This window comes from Arachis ipaensis, chromosome B9, assembly GCF_059453495.1.
Source record: "Arachis ipaensis isolate K30076 ecotype BB chromosome B9, ASM5945349v1, whole genome shotgun sequence".
In the NCBI taxonomy this organism is placed as follows: domain Eukaryota; kingdom Viridiplantae; phylum Streptophyta; class Magnoliopsida; order Fabales; family Fabaceae; genus Arachis; species Arachis ipaensis.
Window position 1 is genome coordinate 122,653,990 of NC_142444.1, and position 8,861 is coordinate 122,662,850.

General features: G+C 38.4%; 1 non-coding gene across 1 annotated transcript; it reads right to left on the reverse strand.

Annotated features, from left to right (window-relative positions):
- Nucleotides 1–2,489: 2,489 nt before the first annotated feature.
- Nucleotides 2,490–2,597, reverse strand: LOC148546168 (small nucleolar RNA R71). Its single transcript, XR_015901689.1, has one exon. It is a non-coding gene; the product is annotated as a small nucleolar RNA R71 (small nucleolar RNA).
- Between the last annotated feature and the right edge of the window lie 6,264 nt (nucleotides 2,598–8,861).

Genomic DNA, 8,861 nt, shown 5'->3' on the forward strand with positions numbered 1-8,861 from the left:
CCCGGAGATCACAATTTCGTGCACCAAGTTTTTGGCGCCGTTGCCGGGGATTGTTCGTGTTTGGACAACTGACGGTTCATCTTGTTGCTCAGATTAGGTAATTTTCTTTTTGTTTTCTTTTCAAAAATTTTTCAAAAATATTTCAAAATTTTCTCACTTGTTTTCGAAAAAAAAAAATTTACTAAAAATAATGTTTTCAAAAATAAATTATTCTATGGCTTCAAAATTTTTAAGAATGAATTCTAGTGTTTCATGAAGCATGTTGAAGCCTATCTGGCTGTAAAGCCATACCCAAACTGCTTTGGGATTGGCTAATCACTTCAGTGGAGTCATGCCCAATCCTTCTGGATAGGGTATGTCAGGCTTGTCATGTCTGAATTACACTCATATTTTTATTAAAGCTTGGCTGGCTATTAAGCCATGCCTGACCCTTTGATTGGAGCTTTAAGACTAACATGGCAAGATTCCTGGAATTCATATTAAAAATTTTGAAATCCTTGTTTTTATTTTTCACAATAATTTTCGAAAAAAAAAATAATAAATAAAAATACAAAAAAATTAGAAAATCATAAAAATCAAAATATTTTTGTGTTTCTTGTTTGAGTCTTGAGTCATGTTATAAGTTTGGTGTCAATTGCATATGCATCTTGCATTTTTTCGAAAATATCATGCATTCATAGTGTTCTTCATGATCTTCAAGTTGTTCTTGGTAAGTCTTCTTGTTTGATCTTGATGATTTTTTGTTGTGTCTTTTCATGTTTTTCATATGCATTCTTGAATTCTTAGTGTCTAAGCATTAAAGAATTCTAAGTTTGGTGTCTTGCATGTTTTCTTTGCATTAAAAATTTTTCAAAATTGTGTCTATGATGTTCATCTTGACATTCATAGTGTTCTTGGTGTTCATCTTGACATTCATAGCATTCTTGCATGCATTCATTGTTTTGATCTAAAAATTTCATGCATTGCATAATTTTCATGTTTTTCATAAAAATTTCAAAAATCAAAAAAATATCTTTCCCTTTTTCTCTCATCAAATTCGAAAATTTGGATTGACTTTTTCAAAAATTTTTAAAATCAAGTTGTTTCTTATGAGTCAAATCAAATTTTCAATTTGAAAATCTTATCTTTTTCAAAATCTTTTTCAAAAATCAAATCTTTTTCAAAAGTTTTTGGTTATTTTCGAAAATTCCAAAAATATTTTTCAAAAATCTTTTTCTTATTTTTATCACAAATTTTCGAAAATAACATAATCAATTAATGTTTTGATTCAAAAATTGGAAGTTTGTTACTTGCTTGTTAAGAAAGATTCAAACTTTAAGTTCTAGAATCATATCTTGTGATTTCTTATGAATCAAGTCATTAATTGAGATTTTAAAAATCAAATCTTTTTCAAAACTAATTTCTATCATATCTTTTCAAAAATATCTTCTTATCTTATCTTTTTCAAAAATATCTTTTCAAAATATCTTTTCTAACTTCCTAACTTCTTATCTTTTCAAAATTTGTTTCAACTAACTAACTAACTTTTTGTTTGTTTCTTAACTTTTTCAAAACCACCTAACTAACTCTCTCTCTCAATTTTCGAAAATATCTTCTCTCTTTCTCAAAAATTTCTTTTTTATTAACTAATTATTCTTATTTTTATTTTTAATTTCAAAAAAAAATTTTCGAAAAAAAAAAAAATACTAACAATTTTCAAAAACCATTTTCAAAAATCACTAACTCTTTTTCAAAATAATTTTCGAAAATTATCCCTCCTCCATCCTATTCTATTTATTCATTCATATCCTAACATCTCATCTCACATCTCTTCCATCCGTACAGTTGTGTTTCTTCCTTTACATCACATCCTTTATCTCCCCCTCTTCTTCTACTCACACAGGGATCCCTATACTGTGACATAAAGGATCTCCATTATTATTATTATTTTTTTTCTGTGCCTTCTTCTTTGTCATATGAGCAGGAGCAAGGATAAGAACATTCTTGTGGAAGCAGATCCAGAACCTGAAAGGACTCTGAAGAGAAAATTAAGAGAAGCTAAAATACAACAATCCAGAGATAACCTTTCAGAAATTTTTGAACAGGAAAAGGAGATGGCAGCCGAAAATAATAATAATATAAGGAAGATGCTTGGTGACTTCACTGCACCTAATTCCAATTTACATGGAAGAAGCATCTCCATTCCTGCCATTGGAGCAAACAACTTTGAGCTGAAACCTCAATTAGTTTCTCTGATGCAGCAGAACTGCAAGTTTCATGGACTTCCATCTGAAGATCCCTTTCAGTTCTTAACTGAATTCTTGCAGATATGTGATACTGTTAAGACTAATGGAGTAGATCCTGAAGTCTACAGGCTCATGCTTTTCCCTTTTGCTGTAAGAGACAGAGCTAGATTATGGTTGGATTCTCAACCTAAAGACAGCCTGAACTCTTGGGATAAGCTGGTCACGGCTTTCTTAGCCAAGTACTTTCCTCCTCAAAAGCTGAGCAAGCTTAGAGCTGATGTTCAAACCTTCAGGCAAAAAGAAGGTGAATCCCTCTATGAAGCTTGGGAAAGATACAAACAGTTGACCAAAAAGTGTCCTTCTGACATGCTTTCAGAATGGACCATCCTGGATATATTCTATGATGGTCTGTCTGAGCTATCAAAGATGTCACTGGACACTTCTGCAGGTGGATCCATTCACCTAAAGAAAACGCCTGCAGAAGCTCAAGAACTCATTGACATGGTTGCTAATAACCAGTTCATGTACACTTCTGAAAGGAATCCTGTGAGTAATGGGACGCCTATGAAGAAGGGAGTTCTTGAAGTTGATACTCTGAATGCCATATTGGCTCAGAATAAAATATTGACTCAGCAAGTCAATATGATTTCTCAGAGTCTGCATGGAATGCAAGCTGCATCCAACAGTACTCAAGAGGCATCTTCTGAAGAAGAAGCTTATGATCCTGAGAACCCTGCAATAGCAGAGGTAAATTACTTAGGTGAACCTTATGGAAACACCTATAACTCAACATGGAGAAATCATCCAAATTTCTCATGGAAGGATCAAAAGCCTCAACAAGGCTTTAATAATGGTGGAAGAAACAGGTTTAGCAATAGCAAGCCTTTTCCATCATCAACTCAGCAACAGACAGAGAACTCTGAACAAAATACTTCTAATTTAGCAAATCTAGTCTCTGATCTATCCAAGGCCACTGTAAGTTTCATGAATGAAACAAGATCTTCCATTAGAAATCTGGAAGCACAAGTGGGCCAGCTGAGTAAAAGGATCACTGAAATCCCTCCTAGTACTCTCCCAAGCAATACAGAAGAGAATCCAAAAGGAGAGTGCAAGGCCATTGACATAAGCGCCATGGCCGAACCTATGAGGAGAGGAGAGGACGTGAATCCCAAGGAGGAAGACCTCCAGGGACGTCCAGTGATCAATAAGGAGCTTCCCTCTGGGGAACCAAAGGACTCTGAGGCTCATCTAGAGACCATAGAGATTCCATTGAACCTCCTTATGCCCTTCATGAGCTCTGATGAGTATTCCTCTTCTAAAGAGAATGAGGATGTTACTGAGGAGCAAACTGCCAAGTTTCTTGGTGCAATCATGAAGCTGAATGCCAAATTATTTGGCATTGATACTTGGGAAGTTGAACCTCCCTTGTTCATCAATGAACTAAGTGATCTGGATCAACTGACATTGCCTCAGAAGAGACAGGATCCTGGAAAGTTCATAATACCCTGTACCATAGGCACCATGATCTTTAAGGCTCTGTGTGACCTTGGTTCAGGAATAAACCTCATGCCCCTCTCTGCAATAGAGAAACTGGGAATCTATGGGGTGCAAGCTGCTAAAATCTCACTAGAGATGGCAGACAGCTCAAGAAGACAGGCTTATGGACAAGTAGAAGATGTATTAGTAAAGGTTGAGGGCCTTTACGTACCTACTGATTTCATAGTCCTGGATACTGGAAAGGAAGAGGATGAATCCATCATCCTAGGAAGACCTTTCCTGGCCACAGCAAGAGCTGTGATTGATGTTGACAGAGGTGAAATAGTCCTTCAATGGAATGAAAACATCCCTCATCCTAGGAAGACCTTTCCTGGCCACAGCAAGAGCTGTGATTGATGTTGACAGAGGTGAAATAGTCCTTCAATGGAATGAGAACTCCCTTGTATTCAAAACTTAAGGATCTCCCTCTGCAACCATGGAGAGGAAGCAGGAAAAGCTTCTCTCCAAGCAGAGTCAACCAGAGCCCCCACAGTCAAACTCTAAGTTTGGTGTTGGAGAGTCTCAACAAAGCTCTGCACATCTGTGAGGCTCCATGAGAGCCCACTGTCAAGCTATTGACATTAAAGAAGCGCTTGTTGGAAGGCAACCCAATGTTTATTTATCTAACTCTATTATTCTTGTTTTTCATGTTTTCTTAGGTTCATGATCAAGTGGAGTCACAAAATAAATATAAAAATTGAAAACGGAATCAAAAACAGCAGAAGAAAAATCACACCCTGGAGGAGCATCTGTCTGGCGTTCAAACGCCAGAACAGAGCATAGTTCTGGCGCTGAACGCCCAGAATGGGAGCATCCTGGCGTTGAACGCCCAGAACAAGCATGGTTCTGGCGTTCAACGCCAGAAATGGCAGCAAAGGGGCGTTGAACGCCCAAAATGGGCACCAACCTGGCGCTGAACGCCCAGAGTTGTGTGCAAGGGAATTTTACATGCCTAAATTGGTGCAGGGATGTAAATGCCTTGACACCTCAGAATCTGTGGACCCCACAGGATCATCTCAGGATCTGTGGATCCCACAGGATCCCCACCTACCTCATCATCTCTCTTTCCATTCATGATCATCCCTTCTTTTTTCCATTTACCACTCACATCCAAACACCCACTTTCCTTCAAAATTCAACATCTCTTTCCCACCCAATCCCACCCATATGGCCGAATACACATCTCCCTCCATCTCCTCCATATCTTCTTCTTATTCTTCTATTCTTTCTTCTGTTGCTCGAGGGCGAGCAACATTCTAAGTTTGGTGTGGTAAAAAGCATAGCTTTTTTGTTTTTTTCCATAACCATTGATGGCACCTAAGGCCAGAGAAGCCTCTAGAAAGAGGAAAGGGAAGACAAAAGCTTCCATCAAGGGTCTATAGCTCAGTGGTAGAACATTTGACTTCAAATCAAGAGATCCCTGAGATACCTCAGGGGATACATTTTCTTCCACACAATTATTGGAAGCAACTAAGGGTGGAACATCAAGAGCACTCCATCATCCTTCATGAAATCAGAGAAGATCTAAAAGCAATGAAGGAGGAGCAGCCAAGGCAAGGAAGAGACATAGAAGAGCTCAAGGACATCATTGGTTCCTCAAGAAGGAAACGCCACCATCACTAAGGTGGATTCATTCCTTGTTCTTGCTTTCTCTGTTTTTCGTTTTCTATATTATGTGCTTATCAATGTTTGTGTCTTCATTACATGATCATTAGTAGTTAGTAACTTTGTCTTAAAGTTATGAATGTCCTATGAATCCATCACCTCTCTTAAAATAAAAACTGTTTTAATTCAAAAGAACAAGAAGTACATGAGTTTTGAATTTATCCTTGAACTTAGTTTAATTATATTGATGTGGTGATAATGCTTCTTGTTTTCTGAATGTATGCTTGAACAGTGCATATGTCTTTTGAAGTTGTTGTTTAAGAATGTTAAATACGTTGGCTTTTGAAAGAATGATGACTAGGAGACATGTTATTTGATAATCTGAAAAATCATAAAAATGATTCTTGAAGCAAGAAAAAGCAGCAAAGAGCAAAGCTTGCAGAAAAAAAAAAAAAAGAAGAAAAAAAAATAGGCGAAAAAAATAGAAAGAAAAAGAAAAAGCAAGCAGAAAAAGCCAATAACCCTTAAAACCAAAAGGCAAGGGCAAATAAAAAGGATCCCAAGGCTTTGAGCATCAGTGGATAGGAGGGCCTAAAGGAATAAAATCCTGGTCTAAGCGGCTAAACCAAGCTGTCCCTAACCATGTGCTTGTGGCGTGTAGGTGTCAAGCGAAAACTTGAGACTGAGCGGTTAAAGTCAAGGTCCAAAGCAAAAAAAGAGTGTGCTTAAGAACCCTGGACACCTCTAATTGGGGACTTTAGCAAAGCTGAGTCACAATCTGAAAAGGTTCACCCAATTATGTGTCTGTGGCATTTATGTATCCGGTAGCAATACTGGAAAACAAAGTGCTTAGGGCCACGGCCAAGACTCATAAGGAAGCTGTGTTCAAGAATCATCATACTGAACTAGGAGAATCAATAACACTATCTGAACTCTGAGTTCCTATAGATGCCAATCATTCTGAACCTCAATGGATAAAGTGAGATGCCAAAACTATTCAAGAGGCAAAAAGCTATAAGTCCCGCTCATATGATTGAAGCTATGTTTCATTGATAGTTTGGAATTTATAGTATATTCTCTTCTTTTTATCCTATTTGATTTTCAGTTGCTTGGGGACAAGCAACAATTTAAGTTTGGTGTTGTGATGAGCGGATAATTTATACGCTTTTTGACATTATTTTTAGTATGTTTTTAGTAGGATCTAGTTACTTTTAGGGATGTTTTCATTAGTTTTTATGTTAAATTCACATTTCTGGACTTTACTATGAGTTTTTGTGTTTTTCTGTGATTTCAGGTATTTTCTGGCTGAAATTGAGGGACTTGTGCAGAAATCAGATTCAGAGGTTGAAAAAGGACTGCTGATGCTGTTGGATTCTGACCTCCCTGCACTCAAAGTGGATTTTCTGGAGCTACAGAACTCGAAATGGCACGCTTCCAATTGAGTTGGAAAGTAGACATCCAGGGCTTTCCAGCAATATATAATAGTCCATACTTTGGCCAAGAATTGACAACGTAAACCGGCGTTCAACGCCAGCCTTCTGCCCAAATCTGGCGTCCAGCGCCAGAAAAGGATCCAAAACCAGAGTTGAACGCCCAAACTGGCACAGAAACTGGCGTTCAACTCCACAAATGGCCTCTGCACGTGAAACACTCAGGCTCAGCCCAAACACACACCAAGTGGGCCCTGGAAGTGGATTTATGCATCAATTACTTACTCATGTAAACCCTAGTAGCTAGTTTATTATAAATAGGACCTTTTACTATTGTATTAGGCATCTTTGGATTACCTTATGATCCTTTGATCACGTTTTAGGGGGCTGGCCATCTCGGCCATTCCTGGACCTTCACTTATGTATTTTTAACGGTAGAGTTTCTACACTCCATAGATTAAGGTGTGGAGCTCTGCTGTCCCTCAAGGATTAATGCAAAGTACTACTGTTTTCTATTCAATTCTTCTTATTTCGCTTCTAAGATATCCATTCGCACCCAAGAACGTGATGAAGGTGATGATTATGTGTGACGCTCCTCACCATTCTCCCCTATGAACGCGTGCCTGACAAACACTTCTGTTCTACATGAATTAAGCTAGAATGAGTATCTCTTAGATCTCCTAACCAGAATCTTCGTGGCGTAAGCTAGAATGATGGCGGCATTCAAGAGAATCCGGAAAGTCTAAACCTTGTCTGTGGTATTCCGAGTAGGATTCAATGATTGAATGACTGTGACGAGCTTCAAACTCGCGAGTGCTGGGCGTTAGTGACAGACGCAAAAGGAGGGTGAATCCTATTCCAGCATGATCGGGAACCGACAGATGAATAGCCGTGCCGTGACAGGGTGCGTGAGCATATTATTCACTGAGAGGAGGGGATGTAGCCACTGACAACGGTGATGCCCTTGCATAAAGCCAGCCATGGAAAGGAGTAAGACTGATTGGATGAAGATAGCAGGAAAGCAGAGGTTCAGAGGAACGAAAAGCATCTCCATTCGCTTATCTGAAATTCCTACCAATGATTTACATAAGTATCTCTATCCCTATTTTATTATATAATATTCGAAAACAACATCATCACTTTATATCTGCCTGACTGAGATTTACAAGGTGACCATAGCTTGCTTCATACCAACAATCTCCGTGGGATTCGACCCTTACTCACGTAAGGTATTACTTGGACGACCCAGTGCACTTGCTGGTTAGTTGTATCGAAGTTGTGACAAATTATGAATTAAGATCAGAGCACCAAGCTTTGGAGCCATTACCAGGATTTGTTCGAGCCTGGTGATCACAATTTCGTGCACCATGGTGACAGCGCACCTGGACCATTTTCACTGAGAGGATGGATGGTAGCCATTGACAACGGTGATCCACCAACACACAGCTTGCCATAGGAGGAACCTTGCGTGCGTGAAGAAGAAAACTGGGGGAAAGCAGAGATTCAGAAGGCAAAGCATCTCCAAAACTCCAACATATTCTCCATTACTGCATAACAAGTATTTATTTAATGCTCTTTTATTTTTCGCAATTCAAACTGATAAATATAATTGATATCCTGACTAAGAATTACAAGATAACCATAAATTGCTTGAAACCAACAATCTCTGTGGGATTCGACCCTTACTCACGTAAGGTATTACTTGGACGACCCAGTGCACTTGCTGGTTAGTGGTACGAGTTGGAAAAGTGTGATTCACAATTCGTGCACCATGGATGCAGCTTGCATTCCAGTGAGACTCTGAGAAATCATATTGACTTGCTGAGATAATATTTTATTCTGAGCCAATATGGCATTCAGAGTATCAATCTCAAGAACTCCTTTCTTCTGAGTTGTCCCATTATTCACAGGATTCCTTTCAGAAGTGTACATGAATTGGTTATTTGCAACCATTTCAATGAGTTCCTGGGCTTCTTCAGGCATCTTCTTCAGATGAAGAGATCCACCAGCAGAGTTGTCCAATGACATCTTGGACAGTTCAGACAGACCATCATAGAATATACAT